We start from the raw sequence: 22,725 nt of genomic DNA on the forward strand, positions 1-22,725 counted from the left end.
TCTGTGTATATGTGTTTGTGTGTTGTGCTATTATACACACATATAAAAATGACGTATATAAGGTGTTTTGCCATCTCTGAAGGAGAGTATGGGCAGTAGTCGTGCTCACGATGAAAGTACCAGATTGACACTGAAGAAGGTAAGATAGCAAACTTGGAAGGGATTCAGAATTAGCTGGCCAGAAGTGATGGGGACCAGATGAGACTGGGCTACTTCAGCTGGTTATAGTAGAGACCTGTCCTCAAGGAACTAAACCTGACAGTTGAACTGCCAATTCAGTAGTAGAGATAGAAAAATACATTTATCCCACTGAGATAAAAAGAGCTGGGAAACTCTAACAAATGGCAATTGATGGAGATAGATAGACTGTCAGTATTCTTAGTAGTAATGGAAATGGAAACCAGTGGGAGAACAGAGACTGGAAAAGCCCAATTCCTAATCCATCAAGGTATTTGAGTGAGGATATGGAATTTAAGCTCAGAGAAGGAGCTATCCCTTTGGAACAGAGGCCTGTTGAGATATTAAATCTGCAGAAGAAAAAGAGGAACAGTCTTTCCATCGTCATATCTCCAAGATTATATTTAACTGCAATGAGATGTTTTATATATTTTAAATATAAAACCAGATTATGAACTATAGCTTGAGCATCAGAAAAATTTAAAGCAATAAAAATCAGAAAATATTGATGGATAACAAATGATTAGAATTTAGTTCTGAAGTATAATGTGATGGTGTGCTAGCAGGAAGCAAAGGAATGGGGGCCTTCCATGAAAGAGAATAAGAAAAGGAAGAAGAAGAAGAGGACTAGATTTTGATGAATTGGGTGTCTAATGCCACAGAAAGGTCAAAAGCAGTGAGAAGGGAGGACTGGTCTGTGAGTAGTTAGCTTTCTTTTAAAAAAGGTTTTGGTTATTTGAAAGACAGAGTTACAGGGAGAGGTAGAGCCAGAGAGGCAGAAACGTCTTCTATCCACTGGTTCACTCCCCAAATGACCTCAACGGCCGGAACTGTGGTGATCCAAAGTCAGGAGCTAGGAACTTCTTCCAGGTCTCCCACATGGGTACAGGAGCTCAAGGACTTGGGCCATCTTCCACTGCTTTTCCAGGCCATAGCAGAGAGGAGGATCGGAAATGGGGCAGCTGGGACTAGAACTGGCACCCATATGGGATGCCGGCCCTGCAGGCTGGGGCTTTAACCCACTGTGCCACAGCGCTGGCCCCAGTAACTAGCTTTTGGTCTTAGGGTGCATACATAAATTTCTGTAATTTGGTTTCTTTTTGTTTTAGTGGTCTGGACCTCAGAGAGTGTTGTGTAATTGTTACTGGAAGATATATGGTAGCCAAAGCTGGAGTACTTGCAGATAGAGAGGATATGATTGTTTCTTGGATTTCCTTCTCAGGTCTAGGGATAGATCCTGAAGCCTGAAGCACTCTCAGAGCACCCTTGGAGGGGACCAGGGACTACTGGACAGAAAGGACTTTTGGCACAACAATTGAAAACTCAAAATAGCTTGTGTATATTCTCTTCTGTATCACCAGAATGGTTAGAAGAGCATTTTAGTCTTAATCCTCCAAAGCCTTTAAAAATGGGTAAATTAGGTTTGGGCTGTGGTATAGCAGGTTAAGGTACCTGCTGCAATGCTAGCATCCCATATGGGCACCACTTCAAGTCCCGACTGCTCCACTTCCTATCCAGTTCCTTAGTAGTGCTCCTCAGAAAGCAGTGGAATATGACTCAAGTTCTTAGGCCCCTATATTTTCTCTCTCTCTCTGTGTGTGTGTGTGTGTGTGTGTAACTCTGCATTTCAAATAGATAAATAGATCTTTTTTTAATGATTACAGGGTCTTGCACAATAGTGCACCAGCAGGTGAAATTTCCTGATTGACAGAAATGTTCTTCCTCAGAAGGCATCCTTCTTTTTGCTGAGCCTGCCTGCAATGCAAAGAGTGCACAGAGCCAGGCTCTGGGTAAAGCTTTAAAGAAACACATTGCGAACACCAGGATGCCTCCATGTGACAGGATGAGGGAGGGATACAGACTAAAAGGGTAGCTGGAGAATGTGCCAGATCTCTGGAGATTTTCCATGATGCAATCATCCCCAGGCTGTCATCGCCCTCCCTGACCCCCACACCCCATTGTGCTTCTCCTCCCTCACGCCACTTTTCGTCAGCACCTTGCGAGATCCCCACTTTGATACTTTGCAGGGACTAATTATCTTCCATTTATCTGTGCAGCCCTGCCTTTGCCATCTATTAGTCCAGAAACATAAATGATGGAAATCCTTTTATATCTGGCTGCACCACCTAATTATTCCTCATTTGTTTTTATTCTCTCTCAATTTAGCATCATCTGCAAAGTTAGAAATCATGTTTTCATATCATAATTAGGGCTCTAAGAACCTCAGAGAAGCTGCCTAGCGAATGCACATGCCTTTGCTTTTCATTTTAATGGTGAATTTACAAGTAAGAAAATAAATTAGGGCTGAAGGAAATAATAGAGTGAAATGAAAGTTTCTGGAATAGAGATGAGGAGACGTGATAGAGCAACATGGAGAGAGAAACTTCCCGCATGAGAGTGCAAAACCCGGCTCTGGAGATGAACTTGTCAAGATCAGCGTTGCTGCCTCTCTTCTTCGCTGAGGAGCAGCACCCTACATGTTCCATTCTGTGCTTTGGGGCCTCCCCAGGGTGCACAACTTTGCCATGTGCATACAAACCCTTTGCTTAGGTGTTCACCGTTGTGTGGGACAGCGGGCTGCTGGAAACTGAATGGCTGAGTAAACTGAGCAGTCATGCCCACTACCGAGAGGCAGAAGAACCCATAGACCTAAAGGGCAAGGGGCGGGGGATGGGGACACAGCATCCTGGAGAGGAAGTTCGTGAAATTCCTACAGTTGTTCTTTCTATTTTCTCCCACAAAATATCATTTCCTTAAATAATAAAATTTATCACTAATATTAAATGTTAATATGAAATAATAAGATATCATTTCTCCCAGGAATCACTTAGGTCTTCTGAAATTTTCTTCAAAGTTCGTTTCCAGGATTTTCTGAAGCAACTTCACCTGGCTCTACTTCTTCTTCTTTAGCCTTCTTCCTTCACTAATCCCGTACAGATGGTCCCCAGCTTACAATGGTTGGATTTAGAATTTTTTTCAGCTTTATGAAGGTGTGAAAGTAATATGCATTCAACAGAAGCTGTACTTTGAATTTTGAATTTGGAGCTTTTCTTGGGTTAGCAGTGTGCAGTGATCCTCTTCCATGATGCTGGACCGCAGCAGTGAGCACAGCCCCCAGCCAGCCCCATAGTCCCCAGGGGAAACAGCCAACACTACAGTGGACTTGCTGCTCAGCTCTGATGTTCAGGAGGTTAGGCCAGCTGTATTAAGTGCATGTTTGACATAGGATATTTGCAACGTGCTTATTGGAACAGAATCACCTTGTAAGTTAAGGAGTTTCACACATGTCTGTACTATAGGATTTGGATTTGAACCTTTAGGCATGTTGTAGGTATTATTATGTAAGTATGTGTATGTGTGTTTATCCTGTCATATTAGTTTAGAATCTCAAGGACAGGCATGATATATTGGTCGTGACAAACCAGGTTGTGGCCTGCTAACAACCAAATATCAGCTGTTTAAAAGAATAATGTTTATTTTCTGCTCACATTTCGTAACTATTGCAGATTAGAAGGAGGGCTCTGCTGCTTTTCTCAGTGACCCAGGTTGGTGAGTCTTCTAGATACTTGCTTCCTTAATTCCAGACGGATTGGTGGGGGGGCGGGGCAGAAACCAGAGACTCATGTTCTGGTCCTTAACATTTCTGTCCTTAAGTGCTATGTGTCACTTGTGCTGATACTTTATTGGCTAGTGAAACTCACACGGACATGCCTGAGTTCAACTCGTTGGGAATGTTTCATTAGCCTGTGGCTAAGGGCTCTGAATATCGGTAAACAGCTGTATAGTATAGTCCACATGGTACGTTCCTCTTTTTTGTCTTTTTGTAGAACTAGTAAAAGTAGTTCTCTGTACACCGTGACCACCAGAAAGATAAAAGTACACTTAATCATGTCAGAAATCTGCTTGCCATTTTTTTCTGCCTCTGACTGTCACTCTGTGAGATTGTCCTGAGCCATGTTTCAGTTCTGTGCAACTAGTAATAGACACACAGAAGCAATGAGAAAAATCTATATGTACATTTGACAAAAAGAGCTGATGATTCAATGAAGTTTGAATTTATTCTTCCCCACTTTTAAAGAATTAGGCATAGGATACCAGAAGCACAGGAAACAGAAGCAAAAATAAACAAGCAAGACCGCATCAAATCAAAAGGCACTTCAAAATAAACTGTCAACAAAATCAAAAGGCAACCTATTGATGGGATAAAGTATTTGCTAATCATATATCTGATAAGGGGGTTAATATGTAAAATATGTACAAAGCTCATGCATCTCAACAGCAAAAAATATAATTAACAAAATGGACAAAAGACCTAAAGAGACATTTCTCCAAAGAAGACATAAAAATAGCAAACAGGTGTACGCAAAGATGCTCAATATCAATAATCAGGAGGGAAAAGTAAGTGGAAACCACGATGGGATATCACCTCTCACCTGTTAAAATGGGTGTTCTCCAGGCCATCAAAGAAGGAGGTACCTTTCTCTGAAGGGAGGAGAGAACTTCCACATTGATTATGGCCTTGTCTAAATAAGATCGGAGTTGGTGAACTCAAGAGGCTTCCATAGACGTGGCAGCTCATGACAAGAGCCTCGGGTGATTACTGTCATCATAAATAAGAGTGTCAATTGTTAAATCAACAACAGGAGTCACTGAGCACTTACTCCCCATGTAGGATCTCTGTTTTTAATGTCTTGTACTATGAGAATTAATGATAAAACTAGTACTCAAACAGTACTCTATACTTTGTGCGTCTTTGTGGGTGCAGTCTGTTGAAATCTTTACTTAGTATATGCTAAGTTGATCTTCTGTATATAAAGATAGTTGAAAATGAATCATGATGAAGAATGGGATGGGAGAGGGAGTAGGAGATGGAATGGTTGCAGCTGGGAGGGAGGTTATAGGGGGGAAAGCTGCTATAATTCGAAAGTTGTACTTTGGAAATTTATGTTTATTAATAAAAATTGAAAAGAAAAAAATGGGTGTTCTCATAAAGGCAAGAGATGTGAAGTATTAGTGAGGATATAGAGAAAAGGGAACTCATGTTGACTGTTGGTGGGAATGGGTGAAACCATTCTAGAAATTAGCATGAAGGTTCCTAGAGAAATTCAAAATAGAACTGTCAAATGACCTACCAATCTGTCTTCTTGCTATATAACTGAAAGAGAGGAAATCGCCACCTCTTAGGGTTGTGTTTTGCTACAATGAACTTGGAGGGCAAGAAGGAGGTCCTGCCACTTCCAACAACATAGATGAACCTAGCAAATACTATGCTAAGTGAAATAAGCCAGCCACAGTAAGAAAAATATATCATCTTATTGATATAAAAACAAAACAGCAAATTTATAAAAACAGAATAGAATGGTGGTTACCAGATGTGGGGTGAGGGTAGGGCAAATGAAGACACATAGGTCAAATGTTACAGTTAGATAAGTAACTATAGCAGTCTAACGGGCAGCATGAATTCTATAGCTAACAATATTGCATTATATAATGGAATTCTGTTAGCAGATTTAAGTTCAGTTATCATACACATACAACAAAGTAAACTATATGATATCAGATATATTAATTTGCTTGGCTCTAGTAATAATGTCATTATATATACATGTATATCAGAGCATCATGTTCTACACATTAAACTTATACAATGAAAGAAACAACGGAACTCAAATTGATTTGAAGCACTTTAGAGGTTGACCTTTGACCATTAAAATAATAAGCATCTCTATGTTTTGAAAATTTAAAATGTTTAGATTTTCTTGATTCTAGCTCTTCATCCCTGAATGCTTTGTGCTTTGCTCTAGCAGGCCTCGAAATTGAATTCCGCAGACTAGCCAGCACCCTACCAGAGCTGTTGTCATCAGGAATTATTTTCAAACACAGAAAGCATCTCAACAGAGGGAAAGGAAATAATGCTAAGAATTTACTAGAATATATTAGAAAGTAGCAGACCAAGCAGAATGTTGAAGACAGTTTGAGGGTCCAACATGACTAGGTGAGACATGTTTTGATTTAGATGGAAATGGCTTCAATCAGAAATAAAGAATGGGAGGCAGATCACAAAGAAAAGAATAAATGATGCTGCCATTTTAGTTCGGCTGTTTTCATAGGAGCTTACCATTTCTTGACAGTGCCGCGTTACTTAAGCCTGTGAACAGGGTGAACTCAGTCTCATCATTAATGTACTTTAGCTTCACATGCTTAGAAGTTCTCACTTGGAAAGCAGGACTTTTGTTTTGGATGTGTTGAAACTATTCAAAAATATAGAAACCCCAAGCAAAGTTGTTGGAAAAATGCTCTTGTTTACCCCTAAGTTTCCATCTTCTACTTTGTCCTAGCTCCTCCACCTCAGGAAGCCTGGATGGCACTAAAAAAACACGTATTTCTTCTGCAAGTCCAGGCTCTGCCTTCATAACGGAGCACACCTGCAAGGCTTATGTCAGCCAGCGCAGGTGCTGGGCACATGAGGACCCACGTGGCAGAACTGACATCTCCCGCAGCTTCTGCAGCCTTGGCTTCCAGCTGCCCGTGATCACAAACAACAGGACTGGTCATTGGAGGTTAGCACTGCTGAGCTGGCTGCTGCTGCTTGTCTTACAGAGGAAAAGTCTTGAACAGTGCAGCTTGGTTTAAAGCTCCTTGCTATTTAGGTAGAATCATCTCATGATTCACCCATTTAAAATAACAACTAAGTTGTTTTTGTGTATTCACAGAATTATGAAATCATCACCATAATCGAATTCAGAACATTTTTGTTACCCCAAATTGAAATCCTATACCCACTAATAGTCACTCCCTATTCCCCTGCTCCTCCACCCCTTGGCAACCACTGATCTGCTCTTTGTTCCTATGCATTTGCCTGTTGTTCCAGAGCTAATTGGATGATGGTGATGGTGATGGTGATGATGTGTGTGTGTATACACCTATGTACAAAGACACTTCTTCCCAGGCTGTGAGCCAGGGCTTCTGGAGAACAAAAATAGACGTTATCATGGCCACTGTTCGATTGGAACTGGAAGCTCTAGTGCCAGAGTTGGAACCCTGAAGACCCTGGGACAGTTCAAGTGAGGGCCGAAGTTCTTGCAGAATCCAAGTAGGAATGGTCAGAGCTGGTGGGGAGACAGGATAATCTCAACACTAGTGATATTTATGTAGAAGTAGAAGTGGATCCCCATATCTATGGGGGCATTGGAAGGGTTGGGCACCTAAAGGAGTGCTAATAAGTGAAAGGGATAAAAAAGAGGTTCATGGAAACTAGAAAAAACACCATCAGTTGAAGAAGATGATGCTAAACTCTTTTAATTTCCTTCTTCACTTGTAGTATACCTGCCCAGAACTATTTTGTATAAAAATAATCTTTTATCCCTAGAGATTTGTACGCCATAGTGCTTACAGTAACAAGTTATGAAACAAGGTAGATCTTATGTCGGGTGTTGTCACAGATTAATGATAATGAAAAAAGGTCAGAGTTTTGGAGGTAATGGCCGTGTTTATGGTGTAGTTTATAGTAGCACTTTCATGAGTATATACTTACCTCTAAATTCATCAGGTTGTACTGCCTACATTACATATGCAGCTTTGTAATATGTTTATTCTTACAAAAGCGGTATGTATGCACTGTAGACAATTAGAGAATTCGGATGTCAAATGGAAGGAAGCAAAGACATTTTATTTCTACAACTTAGATTGTATCACTACTGGCCTTTTGTTGGGGATCCTTCCAGAGTAGCTTCTACCTGTAACTCTAACTGTAGCCACACATCTACCAAAAATTCGATCATACTGGACTTCTTGTTTGATATCTTGATTTTTGTCTCTTAACTACCTCTATCCTAACACGTCAATCACTTGCACTGCAATTGTCAGCTTAGACCTTGTAACCCACAGTGCGCTGGAAGGAAAGCATCTGAGTGGGAAAACAGGATTCAGGCATCAAGATTGGGACTGAACTTCTGGAACGCTTCAAAAATATTGTCCTGTTTGCTACACTAAAACAATTAGCATAGTAAGGAGAGTATGTATATGATCCTGCTTTTAGGAGACATTGATTTCAGCTGGATTTCTTATTTTCATTAGCCTGAGGGGGTGAGTGGCCAGATGTTTAAGGTAGTCCTGATTGCAAATACTATGTCCTGTTATTCCTAAACTAATTTCTTCTTAAATGAAAGGGTTATGCTTTTCTGGGTTTTCACTGGTGAGGGTAAAGAATCCCTAGTTTCTCTCGCTATGTTTCTTTTGAGAATAAAAGAAAAAACTTCTGTTATTCTCTAACAAAATACTGATACAGTTGATTTCCATTTTATAAAGACTCTAATAAAAATTTTCAACTTAAGAATTTTAGTGTTCAACCTACAAAAGCCTTAACCATTTGATTCCAAAAGAGTAGTTTGCTTCATATTTTAAATGGTTAGTGTCACAAAAATGTGCTTGTCTTGCATCCCAGAAACTCACCTGTTATATAAATTGTGATATGCTATAGAATCTGTAGATTTTATTTTCAAAATTGGGTCATCTGGGGAAAGAAGAACATAGTAATGCTAAATTAAAAGATGGTATTTACATGTGATTTGGGGTATACCCTAAGTTAAAATTCTTATGCTCTCTCTTACTAACTATGCAAACTTAGTAAGTTATTTAGTTTCTCTGAGCATCCCTTATTGTCATCTGTAAAATGGCTATAACTGTGGTTACTAGAACCTAGAGAGCAATGGGGAAGGGTTGAGTGATGGCTACTAAGTTATAGCTAGATAGGAGCAGAAGTTCTAGGTTCTATTGCAAGTAGGGTGACTAGAAAATATACTGTATATTTCCCTGTAAAACAATATAGGAGTTGAGATATTTTCCTCATGAAGAAATGTAAAATGTTTGAGGAGATGGATATATTATACTCTGAATGAACATTATACAGTGCACATAGGTATCTAAAATCACATAATATCCCAGAAATATGTGAAATCTTTATATATCTGTTAAAATATGAAAATCATAAATGAAACATTTAAATACATAGCTCTGTGGCAGGTGTTTGGCTGAGCAGTTAAGATGTCACTTGGGATACCTACATTCCCTATCAGAGTGTCTTGGCTCCAGTCCCGGCTCAATTCCTGAACAGACTCCTGCTAATGTGCACCCTGAAAGGCAGCAGGTGATCGATCAAGTAGTTGGGTACCTGCTATGCATGTGGGAGATCTCGGCTCCTGTCTTTGGCCTGGCCCAGCCCTGGCTGTTGCAGCCATTTGGGGAGTGAACGAGTGGATGGGAGATCTCTTGTTATCTCTGCCTTTCAAATAAAATGATTAATTGCTAGATACATGGCTGTCTCTTAAGGAGTTTCTGCAAAGAAGGTGATTTTGTGACTATCCTTTGATAAATAATGATAGAACCTGACACTTCTATCATGTTTAATATATGCCAGGCATTTCTTCTAAACATTTGCCATATATCAACTCATCTAATACAATACCCCTACAATATATATATTATCACTGTCCCCATTTCACAGATAAGTACACTGAGAGCAACAGAAGCTATGTACCTTACCCCATGACAGAACTGCTACGTTATAAAACCACAATTTGAACCCAGGACAACTAGATCCAGAGTCAGTGCTTAGTCACTCCATCCATAACTGTAGTAGTTGTTCCTTTCCTTTCTTTCTCTCCTTTCCCCTTCCTTTCCTTCATTCCTTCCTTTCTGCCTGCCTGCCTTTCTTCATTTCTTTCTTTCTGCCCAACTGTTATAACTTTTCTGTCTTGTCAACAGTTACTTGCAGAATGCTTGCATTGTGCCAGCCTGGCTTCACTACCCTAGTGAAACATACCCTGTCATTGATCTTAACTGCTTTTCCTTCAATGAATAGTGAAAATGTTCCCTTGGTTTCCCAAATTGGGTGCTTTGATGTAAACCAAATTGTCATAGACCTAAGGATCTGCTTTGTGGCCATACAGTGTGTGTGAATGCCTGGACCCTGAATTCAGAAGGCCCCAGCCTTGATTCAGTACTTAGTTGTCTCCATCATGAAACTATGAACTTTATCCTTGAAATTGTGTTTTGTAAGTGAAGCTCCAGGAGACAGTGAAAAGCATGAGTGAGCACAGGAGATATGTGGAATATGTGTGCTTTCGGTTCCCAGCTGTCCTGCTCTCATAGTAGTATTCAAGATGCCCCCATGAACACGGAATTCCAGTAGGCCCATCATATAAGGAGTTCAGTGAGACTCCAAGCAAGAATAAGATACTTGTGTTACATCTGTGACTAAGCTAAGGCGTGGGGGTTGCTATCCTAGGGAGGTCACTCTTCATCCCAATGGGAACTTGTTTCAGAAATGTGGGTAGGATGTTTCAAGGCCTTGGAACCAAGGAACCCCATCATCCTTTCTTACTTCTATTACTTCCCTATATTAGGCAGCCACTTGAAGTGAAAAAGATGCTGCGGAAGGTAAGAAAAGAGAGAGGGAAACCCAGATTTTCTTTTCCATTCAGCCTTCCCTTACTTAACAGTCAGCTAAAGGTGGGAAATGTTAGTCAATGTGCCCATATCAAGTGAAACAAATGCATTTGAGTTCATTTTGTGCTTGAAATGTGAGATGTGTAATTTCATTGGTTCTGTCAATGAAGTAAATGTGATTTTATGAGGGTAGTTCAAAAAGTTTGTGCATGGGCCTGTCCTGTGGTGTAGCAGGTAAAGCTGCCGGCATTCCATATGGGTGCCTGTTCGAGTCCCAGCTGCTCCACTTCCAGTCCAGCTCTCTGCCGATGTGCCTGGGAAAACAGTAGATGATAGCCCAAGTGCTTGGTCCCCTACACCCATGTAGGAGACCCGAAAGAAGCTCCAGGTTCCTGGCTTCAAATCAGCCCAGCTCCAGGAGTTGCGGCCATTTGGGGAATGAACCATCAGATGGAAGATTGTCTCTCTCTCTCTGCCTCTGCCTCTCTGTAGCACTGCCTTTCAAATAAATAAATACATCTTATAAAAAAGATTTATTTTAAAAAGTTTGTGTAAAATGTAAATTAAAAGTTTATTTTGATATAAACATTTTGAAATGCATGGATTTTTCAGTACCTTCATATTTGCATTTAAAACTGGCATTTCATGGTGTAAAGATGAATGGTAAAATACAAGTGAATGATTAAAATTTTTAGTTTTTCTTTACTGAGAATAACATTAAATAGGAAATTAAAGACAACATGACAAACTTGATAGAGACCATAGAAGAAAAGACTTCTATATTATAGTACATTTAAAAATGTTCTTCCATTTGTTGAACATGAGCTCCCACATTTTCAATTTTCACTGGACCCCACAAATTGTATGCAGTACTTCTTGAGGATAGTGAACAGCAAGGAACATACAAGTGAACCTCTTGGCTAAAATGAATCAGGAAACAAGTGACAGCATTGGAGAAAATGGGATGTTAGCAAGTCACTGGAGCAGTTTGAAGAGCAAGATGAAAGAATAAAATTTATTGCAAAAGCAAAAGGTGCCAGCACATTGTGGAGCAAAAAAGATATTTTTTTTAAAATTTTATTTAATGAATATAACATTCCAGTGTACAGCTTATAGATTACAATGGCTTCCCTCTCCCATAACTTCCCTCCCACCTTGACATATTATGATAATACAAGTGATGTAGTTTTAACTGCTAAGATAATTTCAAATACCAGCATGCAAGAAACAAAGCAAATAAGCAACCAACCAACAAAATACTACTTTAAGTTTTGGAGTGGTAGATAGTGTCTAATAAAGACGAGCTTGAGACTGGGACAATAGATGAAGAGGGTTGATAGTACCTTCAAAATATTAAAGAGCCACTTAGGATCTAAGAATAAAACCACAGCAGTAGGTCCTTTCATCCTATAAGATCCATCATTGCACATTTAAAGCCATTCTTTTAAATATGGCAGCTGCCTGAAATGACCTATCCTCCATTGTTGTCTCAGGAAGGTCTCCTCTTGGGAGAAAATGCATGGTTATCCTGTTATTGTTTCCGAGGGGCATCTGCACTCCTTACTGCAACAGCCCGCGGACTTGAGGCTTTTCTCATAGCCACAGCCCGTGAGCAGAGTGTGGTCAAGCTGCACAAGGCCTGTGGACAAAAAAATAAATAAATAAATAAACACCCAGATATCAACAGAATTACCCTGGAGAGCAAACATAGTGGTGTTTGTTTTTCTGCCATGTCTGGCCATCTTCTCCCCTTGTTTCGTGTTCATGCTTGAAGGAACAGATGCTATTTATGCTATAAAAGCAAGCTTCTTGTCCTCCTTGCTCATCAAGTACAACTCATTTCATGCTGGCGCTTGCTCCGTAGGTAAGAGGTGCACTTAATAACCTGGCTGTTGCTTCAGAGTGACAGAAGAGCCTTCTCCAGAGGTCAGTGGCTTGGGACCATGGCCTGTGATACTAGAGAACGGGGCAGTGCTCATGAGGATTAAGCATTTTGTCATGACTGTAGCCTAACTTCCACTCTTGTTCTTTTCCAACTCCCCCTGGCTCTGAACATGGAAGGCACTTTCCTTCCAAAGACAGTTGTATAAAGAGTGAACTCTCTCTAATTTATTTAGCTTTTCTTGTGCCAATATCCTAATAGTTCGACAGCAACTCCCAGTAAGTGGTTGATTACATTCAAGCAAATACACAGCTGAGCAATTAAGTACATTCACTTGCACCTTAGCAGACCTGAGGTGCTAGGATTATCTCATAGAAATAATTATTGCTGCTCTGCCTTGCCTTTCTGTGATTTGGGGAAAATTGGCTCTTGAAATTGGCTTTGGGTCAAGTGGGCTTTTGCTTGGTTGTGTCTGACTGAGAAGTATTTAGATGTATCATTTTTTAAAAATTAGGTAGTTCTACACTAAAGGTTTTGTCAGTCTTTTGCAAGGTGGACTCTTTCCAGCTGAGAACAGGATCCCCATGTCCAATCTAGACTGGGTTATAGGTGATTTTAAATATATTATGTGCGTTTTAATTTTCAAAGGTGTGTCTGCAAGCATTTGTTTAGGAAGCATAGTCTGGTGGAAAGAGCAGTTGAAAAGCAGGAAAACAGCATAGTGTAGCTTTTCTGCTCTTTGGATAGGTGATCTTAAGCAAGCTAGTAATTTTACTGTGCCTCAGTTTCCCTTACCTATTCTACCTACCTTATAGAGCTGTTATGAGATGCAAACGAACAATGCATAAGAAAGTGATTTCTAGCCTACTGCAATAATGTGGAAATAATGTGAATCCTTGCAAATCTGTAGGATTTAGGTCCTTCTCTGTTTTATGGGTACAACTAGTTCAACAGGTATAACTTGTTAACCTAAAGAATTTTGTTCTGCAGGAGTGAGGTGAAATTAGTCCAGGCCAGAAGCTGAGATAATAACTGTAACTTACATAACGGGAAAATGGGTGAGTGGGCGGGAGATGAGCAGCTCTCAAACCTCAGTGCCAGTCACAGGCTTACCTAACTGAGGCCCCAGCCTGACTCAACACATGATTGGAAATAGGATCACCCTTCCCTCAGTAGCGAGAAACACAAAGTCATGGTACTGTGAAAACAGTTCTGATATGAACAGACAGGATTGGCCGAGGAAAGAAAAAAAAAAAAAAGAACTGTATTAGTGTCAAGGAAATAAATAGGAGTAGCATGTGAAAGCAGCGATAAAAGCTGAAGTTTCAAAAACCAGCACAATATAAGCAGGAACAGTGGGGCCAAGGCTGAACACAACCGAAGCATGCATAGTATAAAGATAAAAGAGAGCCAGAAAGAGGACTTAAAACAGTCGCTAACAAAGTCCGTTCCTCCTCCTCAGCAGTACTGTCACTTTTCCGCTAGCTAGTATATTCCTATCAATACATTGCGGTTCATTACCTGAATCGGAATTAATTTATTAGATTTGATCTAAATAAACAGAACACATATCTATTGGACATCATATCCTCCTCTCAGTTATCTCTACACAACCTTGCTGTGTCTAATTTCTTGATCTAACATCAGCTTATGCCACTTATTCCAGGTGAAATTGTAGTACTTGTACGAATTGCATTGCAGTTCCAAAGTGGGACATAGTACCCTTTCCCTGGCAGCCGGACTTGTGAGCAAACGCTATTCTAGAGAGCAGCAAGAGAGAATTCCTTTAGTAATCCAGACTCCCTTTCTCTTGAAAAACTCTTCTTTTATAAACACAGGCCATCTTATCTACTATGTAGTATTAATATATGGACTAATATTTTCTCTTGAGAATCAACTAATATGTAAATCTTCTAGCACATTTAGGTGCCCAGAACAGATCACCATATGGTTGTCCTTGCCATTATTGTTAGTATGAGTCATCTCTTTTTCTTTTGGAAAATGGATAATCAGGAAAGTAAATGCATTATCAATTTATGTATTATGCAAGCACTTCTTTTAGTTTTTCCATCATTCTTAACTAGGTCAATATCTTAACCCACGTCAAAAATCTAGAAGTCAAGCTCACACAGGATTCAGTGTTCACATATTTAATTTCTGATGGATAATTCCACTTTAAAAAACAGTGATGAGGCACTGTATTCAATGCTTAGATTTTAAGCACAAAAGTGTTTTGAGCTCAGTGAAGAGAAAGCTCCTAAAAGCTGAATTGTGATCACACCCAAATCACTCCTGTCATTGCTTAATTTTTTCAAAGACATACCCCCATTTCCTATAAATAGCAAGGTACTAGGTGAAGGGAGTGATTATACCGCATTGGATAGGAATCGTGTCTTTGCAAACCTCGTCACTGAGGAAGGCCAAAACAATATGAACTTGTAATTATCACGTATGGTAGGCACTTATGTGTCTTAAGAGAGGCACAAAGAGAGTGGAGTTGAGTTGCAGAGGGGAGCTGGAGACTCATTGGGAACATGGCATTTAAGCATGAAGCTGAGGGCAGGGCACTGCAGGCAGTTCCACAGTTGGATTGTTATCATGAATGTTCCCTACTCCCTGGAATTTTTATCCTTAGTTTTAAGTACACCATTTCTTACACCTGCCCCTGCTGTACACACACATCCTGACCAAGTAAATAACAAAGGTATTGCATGTACCCCATACATCTGTTGTGTCCCTTAAGCACATTCGTCTCTGGGTGACAGTCCCTGTAAGTGATATACCAGACATATTTTGTGTGTCCTACAAATATTAACAGCCATTGCCAACAAGATTTTGCCAGGGTGGGGCTAACATATTGCTCTGCTCTGCTCATCTCAACATAATCACCTGCTAAGCTCAGCTAGGCCTCCAGTTGTCTCGCTCTTCTGCCATTTTATGCCTTCATACCTGCAGACAGCACACTTTTTACCAGCATTGTTGGAGTGGAGGATGAGTAAGACTGGTGACTTACCTAAGGAAATCCATGACTCTGATAGCATTTGGGCCTCAAGGGTCCTAGTGAGACAGTGAACCATCACAACAGAGGTGGCTGTAGGTTGGGAACTGAAATTTACTGTCTTTATTGTGGGGGCACCAAGCTTCTTATAAGGGTTATTCCAAAAGGTATGGAAATTCCCATTATGAAAACACTATGCATAGATCTCAAAATATTTTGCATCAAAATAAATTTGCCTTTTTATTCTACTTTCCATGAAGTTTTTAGAATTGTGCTCAAAAATGGCACGGAAGTACACATGACTACAGGGTGAGCCTAAATTTAGAGCACCTTAGACAATCTCAAGGAGTTGCCTGGGAGTGGAGTAATCTGTGTTCTCAAAGGTAACATGTACAGAGCAGTCCATGAACCCACCGCAACTATGATTCCCTTGGCTTTCTAGTTAAACAAAGAATTCAGAGTATCTTTGATTTATTTAAATTAACAAATGCTGTCATCAGTGGAACATAGACTGAACAAGGAACAAAAGACTGAGTATGGTAAACCTACTCTGAATTCAGATGGGAGCTGACAAAGGAAGTAAAATTAGCCTCCTTTGGGGTCTTGACAAGGACTTTGGCTACCTCTAGGTTATAGTTCTTGATTATTGGGAACTATTTCACTAAAGATCTTTCTGTTAGAAAACTACTCAATTTTTTAAAAAAATTACATAGTATTGGTTTTATTTTTCTTGTTACTGCCATTGTTTCTTTGTGGCTTTTTCCAAATTTGGCATGGAAATGGATTCACAAAACAGTCTGCTAATATTCAACTCAAAGAACCAAAGAACTGGTTTTACACTTGAAAGATGATCAAGTTAAAAGCAGACAAGAGTGGGTTATCATTCTTTTAAAAGAATGGAGACCCTTGCCACTGCAAATGCATCAGATTTTATATCCCAGGTAAGTAGGTTATCTTTCCTCAGGAACACGGAGGGGCCACCCCTATGGAGGATGAACACAGGATTGAAAGTTTGGGTGATTATAGGCTCAGGACAATGAGAGGACTGTGTTTTGTCTTCCAAATGTATTTGCCACTTGTCCTGTACTTGTAGTCATACAAGAGTATGAGATTATCAGCAAGGAATGAGTATGAGTGGAACACAACACACAGCCGCCAAGGCATGTGCTCTGACTTAATGTTTTTGGTAATATGGGTAAATGTACTCTAAGGCCTCAACTGTGACCCTCAACACATACTTTTCAAGATTGTTGCTTGGGATTTAGACTAGTTACTGATCTTGCAGGGGTGTGGAACCTTTTCTCTATCAAAGATTGTTTGGATATTTGTAACATTATTTGCAGGCTATCCAAAATGATCAACTTAAAAAAAGGGCCTGCTATAGATTTATAGAATTTTGAGTGCTGCCTATGGTTGCCTTAGCAGGGCCATACAAATTGATTCTGTGAGCCTCATACAGCCTGTGAGCCAGATGTTCCCCACTCCTGTAGTGGAGCAAATCTAACATACTCTGTGCAGTGGTCAATATATTGCAAAATTAAGTTTAACCACATGATTTGATACCTTGGCTCTAAGCAGTTAGCATCAAGTAATTTGTATTGTTACCCATAGACTCTCTGTTCTTATGTCTTGGGAAATGCCCTAGCATCTCTTGATTTTTAAAACCCCTTGCTTCCAGTAGCACCTGGCTTCCAGGTTAGCAGAATTCCTAGGAGTACTTTAGAGCCTTTATTTGCACTTCTGGAAATGGAGGTTTCTTGATGCCCATAAAAGCAATAGGTTATTTTCATTTAAGTAATTACAATGTGCTAGGAACTTGTTCTACATATTTATATATCAACTCCTTTATTCTTACAATAGATGCCTTAAATAGGTACTATTATTATCACCACTTTTATGCATAGAAAGAATAATTTGTCAAAAATCACACCGTTTAATGAGTGATATAGCCAGGCTTTGGGTTCAGGAATATTTCTTCAGATCTCAGGTGTTTAACTACTATACCTTGTTGTATCTCAACATAAATAGACAGTATCTCTTTATTTTGTTTGATGTAAGAACCCAGCCAACTGTCCCTGCTCAATATATTATACAGTAAGATATATAAGATAATGGATGGAATTATGAGCAAAATCCAGGATTTAATTATCTCATAACTAAGCTAACTTTCTACTGTGACACTGGGGAAAGATCATCCAAAAAGAGATTACTATAATATGGGATACGACTCTTATTTCCCTCTTTTTGTTTAAAAAAAGTAAGGTGGCCAGTTAAATGGTGTTGACTTTTAAATTGTCTGTCCTTGTGTAAGAGTTGCTGGAAGGAAAAAGTGAAGTGTGGATGGCAGTGTTTCTCCACCTTCAGCATGAAAATGATGATCTTGCCAAAATGCAAATTCAAATTCTGCCTACTTGCAGTGGGACCAGAGATTCTGCATTTCTGCCAAGTGCCCAGTTGATGTCGTCATTCTCCAATGCACCTGTTGAGTAGTAAGGACATAGGGTGGAAGAGCGCCCCCTGAAGGCCGAAAATGTGCCTGTTAGGAATAAAAGAGCTGTTGACCAGGAACCATACAGTCAACTGCACATGAACAGTAAGGGAAGAACAAAAAAAGCTTATGGGGAATAAATAAAGACATATTTAATCAATTTCGGTTTACTATAAGTACAATGTAATAAAGCGTGACCACCAGAGTAAGTGGGAGGAGCTATATGGATACATCACACTTGGAATAATGTATGTTCAGTTCTGGCCAAGAAGCATGTACATGAGTGTAAGGGTTTCATTTGCAACTCTAAGATTCTGTAATTATAGTGGTTAAGGAAGGCGGCATGTCTTTCACATGTTCTAAATAGTAAAGTGTGATTTATTATCAACTTTCCATTTTTTTGGCATAGACCTGATCCGCTAGAAATAGGTGCATTTTTCATTATGCTTTTGGTTGCTTTCTGTCAATATCACATCTGGCTGTGTGTGTGCTCTCAAATCCTGAATTAGTTTTAATATCATCTGAAGCAACCAGTCAGTGGTATACCTCAAAGTGTGTGTGTGTATACATGAGGATATTTCAGAAAGTTCATGGAAAAAAACAATTAAAAGTTTATTGTGGGCTGGCGCTGTGGCTCAATAGGCTAATCCTCCGCCTGCGGCACCAGCACCCCAGGTTCTAGTCTTGGTCGGGGCACCGGATTCTGTCCCGGTTTCTCCTCTTCCAGGCCAGCTCTCTGCTGTGGCCCAGGAGTGCAGTGGAGGATGGCCCAAGTGCTTGGGCCCTGCACCTGCATGGGAGACCAGGAGAAGCACCTGGCTCCTGGCTTCAGATCAGCGAGGTGCACCGGCCGCAGCGGCCATTGGAGGGTGAACCAACGGCAAAAAGGAAGACCTTTCTCTCTGTCTCTCTCACTATCCACTCTGCCTGTCAAAAATAAAAAAAAAAGTTTATTGTGTAGCAAAAATTGAAATCCATGCCCTTTTTAAATAGCACATATTTTCATGAGCTCTTTGAATAGCCTTGTGTGTGTGTGTATGTGTATGTGAGTAATTTTATGCTGCTTAGTGAATCCTGAGCCATCAACCAAGGCCTATTTGTCTATGCTGGATTGAATGAACAAAGATACATGTTTGACTTGCTAAAATTCTTAGATAAATTTAACACAACTCTAGAGAATATTCTGTCCTTAAGAATGAAAATTCTCAAAGCTGCTGTTGTGACAAGTTAGATCGTTTGGAAAATGAGGGAGTAAATGGGTGAAGAAGCCATATTTCAGAGACACACCCACATTTGACAGCTCACCTGTATTGGGCTGTCATTCAAGATGCTAACTGAGAAAAGCAATTAACACTTCACCTGTATGGGCTAACATGTTTATTCATTAGTAAGGTTAAAAACCCATTTCATATTTTATGGAAGATTTATGCAAATAATAGAAAGCAATTAAGATGTTTCTTTCTCAGATGTCACTATCAATTATGAGGTAGATTCCTATAGATTGAAGATGAGCATGGGGATTACTTAGAGGGAAGTTGAAAATATAATCCAGGGTATATATAATTGAAAAGTGCTCATTTGAGAGAGAGAAAGAGACAGAGAGAGAAGAAAAAGAAGGAGAAGAATAGGAGGAGGAGGAGAGGAGGAAGAAGAAGGAGTAGAAAAGAAGGAAGAGGAAGAAGGGGGAGAGGAGGAAGTAGAAGGGGAAGGAGAAAGAGAAGGAGAAGGAGAAGGAGAAGAAGCCTAAACTCTGGTCTATCTGAAAGGTCTGGAGAAAACTGCTTGCCCCATTTGAGGTAAGGAAAAGCATGTTAGAACGAGCTGGGAGGGAGAAGGGCTGGAGAAATAGTCAAGCAAGCCAGGAGTCTGACAGCATGCACCTGCATGTGAATTCGAATGAGGCCTGGGTAAAGAGAGACATCCAGAAGCAGTGGGCTGGAACCACTGAAGTACAGAGATGGGAAAGGAAAATGTGTAAAAGAAAGCTTCAGGTCCCCATGGCACGAGTGATTTCAAGAACTCTCGAATCGGGGCAGATAAGTACCTGTTGCTACAACTGCAGCTTACAGAAAAGCTGGAGACGGTTATCTGACAACTCCCTCAAGTGCCCAAGGAGATCGAGAGGAGCACTTGGAGAAGGAGATCCTACAATCGGGCTGGGTCCAGGTCGTGCCTGAGATCAAAAATCAAACCAAACAAAAACCACTCCTCCAAGTTGGGACTTTTTTTTTTTTTTTTTAATGTTCAAAATTATTGGATGAAATCACACAACTATGTCTGCCTCCAGTTTCCAAGAAGGTTGTTCATTCACAGAAATGTGTTTCTCATTTTCATTTCCAATTGGTGATATCCCTGAGTGTTCTCCTAGATATTTATATTGTCATGTTAGTGTGTCTGAATAGCCATCAAGTTTTCCCTGGGGAGGAGCGCACAAGCAAATGATTCCGTGAGTTCCTAGATCTGATGCTGCTTCATCTTGCCTGGGAAACACCAAAAGTTATATCCTGCTTTATGAAATGCACCTCCTATGCCCAGTTCAGTTATGTTTAGATTTCTTGTTTTCATCCTAGGTTAGAGATTAGAATTTCCTGGGGAGCTTTTTATTGACACCTTGCTCTCTTCCCTGATAAATTTTCATTTGATTGCTCTGAGGCACTGCCTGGGCTTTGACATTTTAGAAAGACTCTGCAAATGATTTTAGTGTGCTGCCACATCTTGAGCTAGTTGAGGTGTGGAGGGGACAATGTCAAAATATAACATAGCTTTTGTTTTAGACGTAAACTACTCAGGTCATGCTAGTATGGTAAGAGAAGTTGGAAAATTTAAATAAAATAGTTGTTATCATGGGGAGTGTTGGTACTCTCAATGACTGTTCATTAAGACAAACAAGGATTTCACTGTATTTCTAGATCTCACTGTATGATAATTTTCCAAAGATTCATCTTTTCAATAGAACAGCTAAGGAAGAGGCAACTATCATGTCTCCAGTTAATTAGAATATTTCATTACTGGCAGGGCAAAAGAGATAAGTGATCATTTTCTATCCAGTCAATTGTATTTACTACCAATTTCAAGTGTGATTGGATTAGGTTGGTTCATATGGACCTTCCTTAACTCCCTTAAGCACTGTGCTAGTAATTCATATAATTTGCCAGCAGGTGGATGAGGATGCTTGGATTATGGCCATGCCATTTAATCCAGGAGCCAACAAATTCTGTCTGTAGCGGTTTGCACAGTAAATGTTTGACACTTTGTGGGCCATATAGTCTCTTATAACTATTCAACTCTTCCACGGCAGTGATAGATTGTAAACAAATTGGTGTGGCTGAGTTCTAATAACACTGCATTTACAAAACCATGTGAGAGGCTACATTTGTTCTATTGGCCTTAATTTCTTACCATCTAGTAAAAATAGACATGCTAAATGAAAAAAAATTATTTTTCTATCAAATATGTAACTATAAAATATAAAATATGAAGCTTTAATGTCATAATAAAACATAGAACATTAGGCCAGCGCCACGGCTCAGTAGGCTAATCCTCTGCCTTGCGGCGCCGGTACACCAGGTTCTAGTCCCAGTCGGGGCACTGGATTCTGTCCCGGTTGCCCCTCTTCCAGGCCAGCTCTCTGCTGTGGCCAGGGAGTGCAGTGGAGGATGGCCCAAGTGCTTGGGCCCTGCACCCCATGGGAGACCAGGATAAGCACCTGGCTCCTGCCATCGGAACAGTGCGGTGCGCCGGCCGCAGCGTGCCTACCGCAGCGGCCATTGGAGGGTGAACCAACGGCAAAAAGGAAGACCTTTCTCTCTGTCTCCCTCTACTGTCCACTCTGCCTGTCAAAAATAAAATAAAATAAATAAATAAATAAATAAAACAAAACATAGAACATTAAAGAAATATGAAACATTAGGAGCACCTTTCTCCATAATTTTTGTTTATTTGAAAGGTAAAGTGGGAAAGAGAGAGAGGGAAAGAAATCTTCCATTTGCTGGATCACCTTTGAAATGGCTACAATAGCCAGGGCCAGGCCGGACTGAGGACAGGAGCCTGGAGATCCATCCTGGTCTCCCACATGGGTTCAGGGGCCTGAGTGCTTGGGCCATCTTCCACTACTTTCCCAGGTGCATTAGTAGGCAGCTGGATGGGACGTGGAGCAACCAAGACTCAAACTGGTGGCCCAAATGGGATGCTGGCATTGCAGGTGGCAGCTTAACCCACTGTGCCACAATGCCACTCCTCTTTCCTCCATTAACTTTTAACCACTTTAGTTGCTGCTTAATTTAGCCTTTCTTCTCCTTCTAGACTAAAGCAGAAGTCAGATTTTTTGGTTTCCCTAAAATATTTTAAAATCCAGAAACCCATTTGCTATATAGATACAGGCAGCTATGGTTTTCTGCTCTTAGTTTGAAGTTTTACAATCCTTGGCCTTTCCTTGTCTTGAAATGTCTGCTTCCAGTTATCACAGGGAAGATGTTACATTACCTTACCCTGCCACTTTGGAATGACCATCTTTAATTCCCATTCATTTTTCCTCTGTATGGCAAAATCATCAGGAAAAGAAAGATATATATTGCACCATGGAACCATGAATTTATGCAAGATATTAGAACTCTTTTTCAAATTAGTGTCTTTCCTGGAACCTAACTTCAGAAGCTACCTGAGTAGTGGCCCAATACCCTCTCTACCCCAGATTCATTGTTAGGGTAGACGATGTACTGCAGATGGATTGGATGA

Source organism: Lepus europaeus, chromosome X, assembly GCF_033115175.1.
Source record: "Lepus europaeus isolate LE1 chromosome X, mLepTim1.pri, whole genome shotgun sequence".
In the NCBI taxonomy this organism is placed as follows: Eukaryota; Metazoa; Chordata; class Mammalia; order Lagomorpha; family Leporidae; genus Lepus; species Lepus europaeus.